Raw genomic sequence first — 10,843 nt, 5'->3', positions numbered from 1 at the left:
TAACACTCAATGTTAGATTTTTTGATTTGGGGCTATGGCAGTCAATTGAAAAACATTCTAACATTATTTCTGATTGTCTTCACGACTCACGATCACATACTTTTAATGTGGGGCTACTAATGAGATGGGTTTGCTGGATGGACGTCACGTCTGACTTTCTCAAAGTCAGGGGGTGTGGTCAACAGAGCGCACCTCATCTCTGCTGTCACATCCAACCTGGATCAATATTTGGCTTTAATGCACACGAGAGCACTGAATCCAGCTACACACAGTTATGAGCTGGCAAAAGGTAGGCCACCATAAGTCAACCAAGTTCCTCTCTCAGTGCGAAAAATCTTTCTAACACTCCCCCTCGATAACCACCAAACTTTGGTATGAAATAGAACATTGTTATACTCTGATCCCATATCTCCACATAGTTTTGCTAACAGGTGTGTGCGCAGTGGATGTGGTTTGATGTAGTTTACAATCGAAGTTACCTGCTGCAGAATACACTGAGTGTACAAAACATTAAGGACACCTTCCTAATATTGATTTGCACCCCTCCTACCATACCCCATTCAAAGGCACTTAAATGTTGTCTTTCCCATTCACCCTCTGAATGGCATACATACACAATGCATGTCTCAATTGTATCGAGGCTTAAAAATCCTTCTTTAAAAAACTTATTCGGGATCGGTGTCCCTTCCACGGGACAGTTGAGCTAATGTAAGCTAATGCGATTAGCATGAGGTTGTAAGTAACAAGAAAATTTCCCAGGACATAGACATATCTGATATTGGCAGAAAGCTTAAATTCTTGTTAATCTAATTGCACTGTCCAATTTACAGTAGCTATTACAGTGAAAGAATGTCATGCTATTGTTTGAGGAGAGTGCACAATTTTGAACATGAAAAGTTATTAATAAACAAATTAGGCACATTTGGGCAGTCTTGATACAACATTTTGAACAAAAATGCAATGGTTCATTGGATCAGTCTAACACTTTGCCCATACACTGATGCCATCTAGTGGCCGAAATATAAATTGTGCCTGGGCTGGAATAATACATTGTGGCCTTTCTCTTGCATTTCAAAGATGATGGTACAAAAGAAATACAAAAGAACAGTTGTTTTTTTCTTTGTATTATCTTTTACCAGATCTATTGTGTTATATTCTACTACATTCCTGTCACATTTCCACAAACTTCAAAGTGTTTCCTTTCAAATGGTACCAAGAATATGCATATCCTTGCTTCGGGGCCTGAGCTACAGGCAGTTAGATTTGGGTGTGTCATTTTAGGCGAAAATTTAAAAAAAGGGGGTAATCCTTAACCTGTCTCCTACCCTTCATCTACACTGATTGAAGTGGATTTAACAAGTGACATCAATAAGGGATCATAGCTTTCACCTGGATTCCCCTGGTCAGTCTATGTCATGGAAAGAGCAGATGTCCTTAATGTTTTGTACACTCAGTATCTCTGAGTTCTGTGCTCAGCTCTTTTGCCCCCAGTTGCTCTCGGTGTCTCATATAAATCAAATCAAATTGTATACACGTGTTTAGCAGATGCTAAGTGAAATGCTTGTGCTTCTAGTTCCGACAGTGCAGCAACGTCTAGCAAGAATATCTAACAAATTCACAACAAATACCTAATACACACAAATCTAAATACACACAAATATAATGCATTCATATGGCAGAGGAAGACACACTCATAACTATACTGAACAAAAACATAAACGCAACATGTAATGTTCCATATGCACAAAAAGCTTATTTCTCTCAAATGTTGAGTTTATATTTCTGTTCAGTATAGATTGCAGAGGTCTGCCCACCGTCCCACCATAGATGGAGCCCCATCTGTGCAAAAGTCCACCATTCGATCCAATATGGAATCGGTTTTTCGTCAATATAGCCACACAGCGCACTGAACATCCCCTGTGCTGTTTCAGAACAATATGTCCTCGTGAATAGCATCCCCCGACATGTATAGCGAACAAAAGTCAATGAATGCATTGGCATCTTGGCCCTCACAGCTAATGTTCATTTGGAGACCATAAACTGGGGAGGTTTTGAGTCCTTCAGTCAGAGCAAAAATTCTTTGTTTAACAGTGTTATCTGACAAAGGTATTGACGTGAGTTTCTGTACCTCTGCCTCCCCACACATTGTTTTCACCATATCAATTGCGTCAAAGTCTCTGCTATAGTGTGTGGAGTCATAGCGTAGCAGGCCTAGCCATTTACCGTGGGAATGATTCAAGTGCTTTTCCCATGATCTAAGGGCGCTCTCTGGTTGAATTATATTTATGTTTTAGATTTGAATCATTTTCATTTAGATTTTTAAAGTTAACCACATTACAATGGTTTTGAGATACAAAGACGATATTATAATATATATATATATATATATATATATAAAGGGTCTCCCACGACCCTATTTTCATATCAGGCGACCCCCCTACTTCTCACCTCCATCTACAAAATACTGATATATACTGTACATCTACATTTCACATACATGTTTTTATAGAGAGTTGCGCCTCTCCACTGCTTCCCCTCTCCCATTATCCCCATCCCCACAGCCAGTGGTGCATGTAGCCTCCACACGCTGCGCTCTGCTGTGCTGGGCTTCGGTCTGGAGCCTGCAGGAATGAACACTGTGGGTGAACTCTGAGGGAGGCTTGTTTTGAAATGTGTTAATTCAGAGCAGGCTGGAGACGTTCTGTACCGCTTTAGTCTCTCTCTGCTCTGACAACATTGGGAGCTTGGAGGGGGTGGGGTGTGGGTGGGGGCCGCATGCGAGGAGACAGAGAGTAGCCGCAGTATGTGCCTCCAGTTCAGCAAAGCTAGTTACCTGATCCTTCAACTGCCTGCCCCCCCCCCCCCACTCTCCAGACTCACCCCAGAAATCTCCCACTGAAAGAGTCCCTTTCACCCCATTCACTCGCTCCTCCCCCGAGCCCAAGGCCCCAGAACTGCTGAATTTGATTTCTGACAGGAAAACAAAACTTGTATGAGCAACCTTTTTTCAGCTCGAGTTCTTTGTATTTTGCACGAACACACATCCACAGAATGACCTCCCACACCGGCCTTCCCTCCCCCTGCTACCAGCTACCGCTCTGTGCTGTAAATAATCTCTCTCCCTCTGCCAGAGTCCTGACAGGCATGTTAAAAAGACTGTTTAATAGATGAAGTAGTAACCATAGTGAGGTGACTGTACACAGAAGCCGTCAGAGAGATTGAGCAGACAGCTGTAATGCGTAAAGAATATGTTCTACTGTCCAGTGCCATCCCTAAAAATACAGTGGAACATTGAGTCTGGAAAGTTTTCCTTCAGTATTTTCAATGGAGACACTCCTGAATATCAGAAACTACCAAAGTTTCACTTTGACAAACATTAGAATGGAAGGAAATGTCAGAATTTTTTTATGAAAGGTGACATTTGAAAAAGTCATATGACTGTGACAAATGTAGTTATGAGGTTTAAAATACAAAACATACCTTAGAATATTGCTGGAAGTATTGGTCCAAATTCAAATAAACAGGGACTGTTTTTCCCCAAGATTATCTGGCTGTCGCTTTTGGACCCAAAGCAGAAATCATCAGCTTCTGCCTGTCAGTTTAATAAGCATGATCCTTCCTTTAACAGATCCTCCATGTATTAGAGAATGTCAGTCTGTCATCAGAACACTTCACAGCACACAAAGAATTTAAATTGTTTTCACTCGAAAGTGGAAAGAGTCCTTCTTTGCATTCGAATCCAATCTAATGTATTCCAGAGTTGGTCTGTGATATTCCATTGGTTCCACTGGTTAACCCAAAAATATGTTTCCCTCTTTTGAAACCCCCATTGGAATTATATCATAGCCATAAACATGTGGCCCGGACGGCATCCCTAGCCATGTCCTCAGAGCACGAGCAGACCAGCTGTCTGGAATGTTTTTGGACATTCAATCTCTCCCAGTCTGTTGTCCCCACATGCTTCAAGACGTCCACAGTTGTTCCTGTACCCAAGCAAGCGAAGGTAACTGAACTAAATGACAAGCGCTCTGTAGCACTTACTACTGTCATCATGAATTGCTTTGAGAGTCTATTCAAGGACCATATCACCTTACCCAACACCCTAGACCCCCTACAATTTGCATATCGCCCCAACAGATCCACGGACATTGCAATTGCCATTTCACTACACACTGCCCTATCCCACCTGTATAAGAGGAATACCTATGTGAGAATGCTCACTGTTGTTCATTGACACCAGCTCAGCTTTCAACACCATAGTGCCCCGCAAGCTTGTCACTAAGCTCAGAGCCCTGGGTCTGAACTCATCCCTGTGCAACTGGGTCCTGGACTTCCTGACAGGCCGACCCCAGGTAGTGAGGGTAGGCAACAACACCTCCACCACGCTGACCCTCAACACGGGGTTCCCCCAGGAGTGTGTGCTTAGTCCCCTCCTGTACTCCATGTTCACCCGCAACTACATGGTCACGCACAACTCCAACTCAATCATCAAGTTTGCTGTCAACACGACATTGTGTTAGACCTGATCATCAACAACCAGGGTCGGGGAGTAACGGATTACATGTAATCTGTTACATGTAAGGGATTACAAAAAAACGGTAAGTGTAATCTGATACGTTACCAGCAAAAATATTTTTATCAGATTACAGATACTTTTGAAAAACTAGATGATTACTTCGAGGATTACTTTTCAATTCAGAAAGGATGTTTGCTAAAAAAATCTTTGAGACTTCTCTGTTTTCTCAATGACATTCAAATCAGCATTGAAAAAAGGTGCAAGTTTAAGTTTGTTCCACCTGCACGAGTCTGACCACAAGTCAGAGACCACTACGATGACACACCAAATGGGTTTGATGGATTGCGGGAAAAGAGCAGGAATAGGCTTTTGTAGGCTACAGTCCAAGCTATGTCTTCCAATGGTGCGACTGCTGTTGGCATCCAAAGATTATACAACTTTAATAAAAGCTTGGAGGTAAGGATGACAGCAGTGGTGTAGTCTACAGATATACGGATATCACTTAATATTGATGTCTACATAGAGCATTGATGTGAATCACACTGCTGCTCTCTCATTTAGCTATTTGCGCCTTACGGAGTGTGGTTGTTGTGGATAGCTGTTCACAAATCTAAATGTGTATTTGAACCCAATAATGGTTGAATTCAAAAAGTTTAAGCTTCCTATCAATCATGGTTTTTGAAACCAGTGGACAGCCAGTGAAAAATGCACTCTTGCAACAGCTGCATATTGCGGATCCCAGCCTATGGAATAAAAGTGGGGCTTTTATTGCCCAGTCTAATTCATGCTGATAAAAAGGCATAACGGACACATGTTCAAACTCACACACTTTTGATAGACTTAAAGGGGCACTCTGTAGTTGCTACATCCACTTTTGGACTTGTAAATTATATATACAGTTGAACTAAGCTCATGAGACATTTATAAGTTATATTCTACAAGAATCAATGGTTATACATATATATATATATATAAAACCACTGATTCTTGGAGAATATAACTTATGTCTCATGAGCTTAGTTCAACTGTCACACTCCATGAGAACCCAAAATATAAGCTTGTTTTTCTCCAATGTTTGTAAACATTGTAAATGTAAACAAACACTGTATAGCCTCATAACATGGTTAAAACAATAATGTTGATATCATGGATGACCAGTCCTTGCATCCATAGCTGTCTATTAATCTGAGAGTGGTTACATTTCTCCAGGCCCATCCCTCAGCGTTTTACCAAAACAAAGTCGGGGCGAGGGTTTTGTTATTGTTTCATTTGTGGATTTGCCCTTTAAACAGCTGCATATTATCAAGTTATCAAAGTGTCACCAACATAAAGTTAAACAATAGGCCTATAGCAAATGCAGCATATGGCATTCATTTTTCACATGTAAATAGCACTTTTCAGTATTGCTCAAAGCATGCCATATTTTTTTTCAACTCAAATCAATGAATCCAATCAGTCCTCCATGACAACAAAATCATAAACAACAGAGTAGGGCTGGCTAATAAGTCCTTAGTTTTGTGGTTATGCTCAGGTAAAACAATTTGGCTAATCTATACTTCCATATTTCCAAGTCCTATTTTTGAAGATCAAGGGGTACAACATTTATTGGACTGACTGGAATTCTGATAGACTTTGGTTTTTATTGTAAAAATAAATTGAATCAAAATCAAATAAAATTGTATTGTCGCATACACATGTTTAGCGGATGTTATTGCGGGTGTAGAGAAATGCTTGTGGTTTTAGCTCCAACAGTGCAGTAATATCTAACAATTTACAACAATACACATAATACACACAACCTAAAAGTAAAATAATGGAATTAAGGAATATATCAATATTAGGATGAGCAATGTCTGAGTGGCAAAGACTAAAATACAGTAGAATAGAATACAGTATATACACATATGAGATGAGTAAAGCAAAAATATGTAAACATTTAAAGATATGTAAAGATATAATTGAATTGTATTATTATAAGTAGTAGAAAGCGATGAGTTAGAAGAAGCCTACATAACCAACCCATAAAGTACAATGTAACATCCATATATGGCCAGCTATGTAAACTTTAACTGATTTATCCTGCAACAGATGTGGTTCAATTGGTAATATACATTTGTGTCTTCTAATGCCTCTTTCGGGGAAAGTAATCTAAAAGTTACTGAATTTAATCAGATGAGTTTGGGTAATCCAACAGTTACGTTACTGTTACAATTTTGGTGAGGTAATAGTAACTGTAATGGATTACATTTAGAAAGTAACCTACCCTGCCAACAACGACAAGACAGTCTACAGGGAGGAGGTTAGAGCCCTGGTGGTGTGGTGCCAGGACAATAACCCCTCCCTCAACATCAACAAAACCAAGGAGCTGATCGTGGACTAGAGTGCCTTCAACAGCGCCTTCTTCTTGAAGAACTTCGGCATGGTCCATAAGACCCTCACGAACCAATGCACCATTGAGAGCTTTCTGTCGGGCTGCATCACTGCCTGGTACAGCAACTGCACTGCCAGTCAGCCCAACGCACCATAGGGGGCATCGTGCCTGCTCTCCAGGACATTTACAGCACTTGGTGTCGAGGGAAGAACAAGAAGATCATTAAGAACCTCAGCCACCCGGGCCATGGACTGTTCACTCAGCTACCGTCTGGCAGACGGTACATGTTTGGAAACACCTTCTATCACCAGGCCATCAGACTGTTGAACAGCCATCAATAGCATTTTACCTGCCCTGTACTCTGTCCTATACCTTGAGACTTTTTTGCACGCATATTTACTCACACAAAACACACACACAAGCTCACACACACACACACCTCATACAAACGCAGACTCCTGTACTCATATACTGTATAGATGCACACTCACACACACACACACATGCACACATACTCATAAACAAATACACATACTGTACACACACATTCACACACACACAGTCAACGCTGCTGTCCCATTTACAATATATAGAGACATCAAATACTGGACACTTCAAGTTTCTTGTATACTGTTTTTCACACTGTGCATTTATATACTGTATTCTCAACATACAGTGCCTTCGGAAAGTATTCAGACCCCTTGACTTTTTCCAAATTTTGTTAGGTTACAGCCTTATTCTAAAATTGATTAAATATTTTTTTTCCCTCATCAATCTACACTTGCGTATTATTGTTTGTACAGATGAACGTGGTACCTTCAGCCGTTTGGAAATTGCTCCCAAGGATGAACCAGACTTGTGGAGGTCCACAATTTCTTCTGAGGTCTTGGCTGATTTCTTTTGATTTTCCCATGACGTCAAGTAAAGAGGCACTGAGTTTGAAGGTAGGCCTTGAAATACATCCACAGGTACACTTCCAATTGACTCAAATGATGTCAATTAGCCTATCAGAAGCTTCTAAAGCCATGACATCATTTTCTGGAATTTTATAAGCTGTTTAAAGGCACAGTCAACTTAGTGTATGTAAACTTCTGACCCACTGGAATTGTGATACAGTGAATTATAAGTGAAATAATCTGTCTGTAAACAATTGTCTGTAAACTATAGTTTGTTAAAACTTCTTATGGCTGAGATCCCGCTAACGGGATCGATATGACAACAGCCAGTGAAAGTGCAGGGCGACAAATTCAAACAACAGAAATCTCATAATTAAAATTCTTCAAACATACAAGTATTTTACACCATTTTAAAGATCACAATCCCACCCCAGTGTCCGATTTCAAATAGGCTTTACGGCGAAAGCACCACAAACGATTATGTTAGGTCAGCGCCAAGTCACAGAAAAACACAGCCATTTTTCCAGCCAAAGAGAGGAGTCACAAAAAGCAGAAATAGAGATAAAATGAATCACTAACATTTGATGATCTTCATCAGATGACACTCATAGGACTTCATGTTACACAATACATGTATGTTTTGTTCGATAAAGTTCATATTTATATAAAAAAATCTCAGTATACAATGGCGCGTTATGTTCAGTAGTTCCAAAACATCAATTTACAGAAATACTCATCATAAATGTTGATGAAAATACAAGTGTTATACATGGAACTTTAGATCAACTTCTCCTTAATGCAACCGCTGTGTCAGATTTCAAAAAAGCTTTACCGAAAAAGCACACCATGCAATAATCTGAGTACAGAGCTCAGAGACCAAAACAAGCCAAACAGATATCCACCATGTTGTGTAGTCAACAGAAGTTGGAAATAGCATTATAAATATTATAAATATTCACTTACCTTTGATGATCTTCATCAGAATGCACTTCCAGGAATCCCAGTTCCACAATAAATGTTTGATTTGTTCGATAAAGTTCTTCATTTATGTCCAAAGACCTCCTTTTAGTTCACGCCTTGAGTTCACAAATCCAAATTCATGATGCGCGAGCAGACGAGCAGACGAAAAGTCAAAAAAGTTCCGTTACAGTCCATAGAAACATGTCAAACGATGTATAGAATCAATCTTTAGGATGTTTTTATGATAAATCTTCAATAATGTTCCAACCGGAGAATTCCTTTGTCTGTAGAAATGCAATGGAAAGCAAGCTAACTTTCACGTGAACGCGCGTGGCCAGCTCGTGGCTCTCTGGCAGACCTCTGACTCAATCCCCTCTCATTCTCCCCCACTTCACAGTAGAAGCATCAAACAAGGTTCTAAAGACTGTTGACATCTAGTGGAATCCTTAGGAAGTGGAATATGACCAATATCCCACTGTATCTTCGATAGGCAATGAGTTGAAAACCTACAAACCTCATATTTCCCACTTCCTGGTTGTATTTTCTCTCAGGTTTTTGCCTGCCATATGAGTTATGTTATACTCACATACATCATTCAACCAGTTTTAGAAACTTTAGAGTGTTTTCTATCCAATAGTAATAATAATAATAATATGCATATCTTAGCTTCTGGGACTGAGTAGCAGGCAGTTTACTCTGGGCACCTTATTCATCCAAGCTACTCAATACTGCCCCCAGCCATAAGAAGTTAACAAAAAATGCGTGGAGTGGTTGAAAAGCTAGTTTTAATGACTCCAACCTAAGTGTATGTAAACTTCCGATTTCAACTGTACAATATACTTGCAGTGAAGCCGCTCAACAACTACACCACATCAGTCATCCAACAGACTCCCATTCAGAGCGACACACAGAGCGACCCAAGATCCCCCCAAAGTTCCCCAAGAGCTGACACTCAACCATCCGAGACCCCTCCCACAGTCCCCCCTAAGAATTTTTTTATAATAATAATAATTCCATTCCCCACCCCTAAGAACCCCCCCCCAATGCACCAACAACCAAGAAAATTAACTAAAGAGAAAAAAGAAAAAGACAAAGGAAAACAAAAACAACTATGCAATAAACAAAGGACATCAATGACAACTAGGCCAACTGTATATGTTTGAGTGCATGTCTGGCACTATTTACATGTGTGTGTCCCCGTGTATACGAGTCTTCTTGGGTATGACGCTACAAGCTTGGCACACCTGTATTTGGGGAGTTTCTCCCATTCTTCTCTGCAGATCCTCTCAAGCTCTGTCAGGTTGGATTTGGAACATCGCTGCATAGCTGTTTTCAGGTCTCTCCAGAGATGTTCGATTGGGTTCAAGTCTGGGCTCTGGCTGGGCCCTTCAAGGACATTCAGAAACTTGTCCCGAAGCCACTCAAACGTTGTCTTGACTGTGTGCTTAGGGTCGTTCTCCTCTTGGAAGCTGAACCTTCACCCCAGTCTGAGGTCCTAAGCGCTCTGGAGCAGGTTTTCATCAAGGATCTCTATGTACATTGCTCCGTTCATCTTTCCCTCGACCGTGACTAGTCTCCCAGTCCCTGATGCTGAAAAACATCCCCACTGCATGATGCTGCCACCACCATGCTTCACCGTAGGGATGGTACTGGCCAGGTGATGAGAAGTGTCAGGTTTTCTCCAGACATGATGCTTGGCATTCAGGCCAAAGAGTTCAATCTGGATTTCATCAGACCAGAGAATCTTGTTTCTCATGGTCTGAGAGTCCTTTAGGTGACTTTTGGCAAACTCCAAGCAGGATGTCATGTGCCTTTTACTGAGTATTGGCTTCTGTCTGGCCACTCTACTATAAAGTCCTGATTGGTGGAGTGCTGCAGAGATGGTTGTCCTTCTGGAATGTTCTCCTATCTCCACAGACAAACTCTGGAGCTCTGTCAGAGTAACCATTGGGTTCTTGGGCACCTCCCTGACCAAGGCCCTTCTCCCCTGATTGCTCAGGTTTGGCCGGCGGCCAGCTATAGGAAGAGTCTTGATGGTTCCAAACTTCTTCCATTTAAGAATGATGGGGCCACTGTGTTCTTGGGGACCTTCAATGCTGC

The sequence above is a fragment of the Salvelinus alpinus genome, chromosome 9 (assembly GCF_045679555.1).
Source record: "Salvelinus alpinus chromosome 9, SLU_Salpinus.1, whole genome shotgun sequence".
Classification (NCBI taxonomy): Eukaryota; Metazoa; Chordata; class Actinopteri; order Salmoniformes; family Salmonidae; genus Salvelinus; species Salvelinus alpinus.
The sequence above is the reverse complement of the archived record's forward strand: the minus strand, read 5'-3'. Positions refer to the sequence as shown.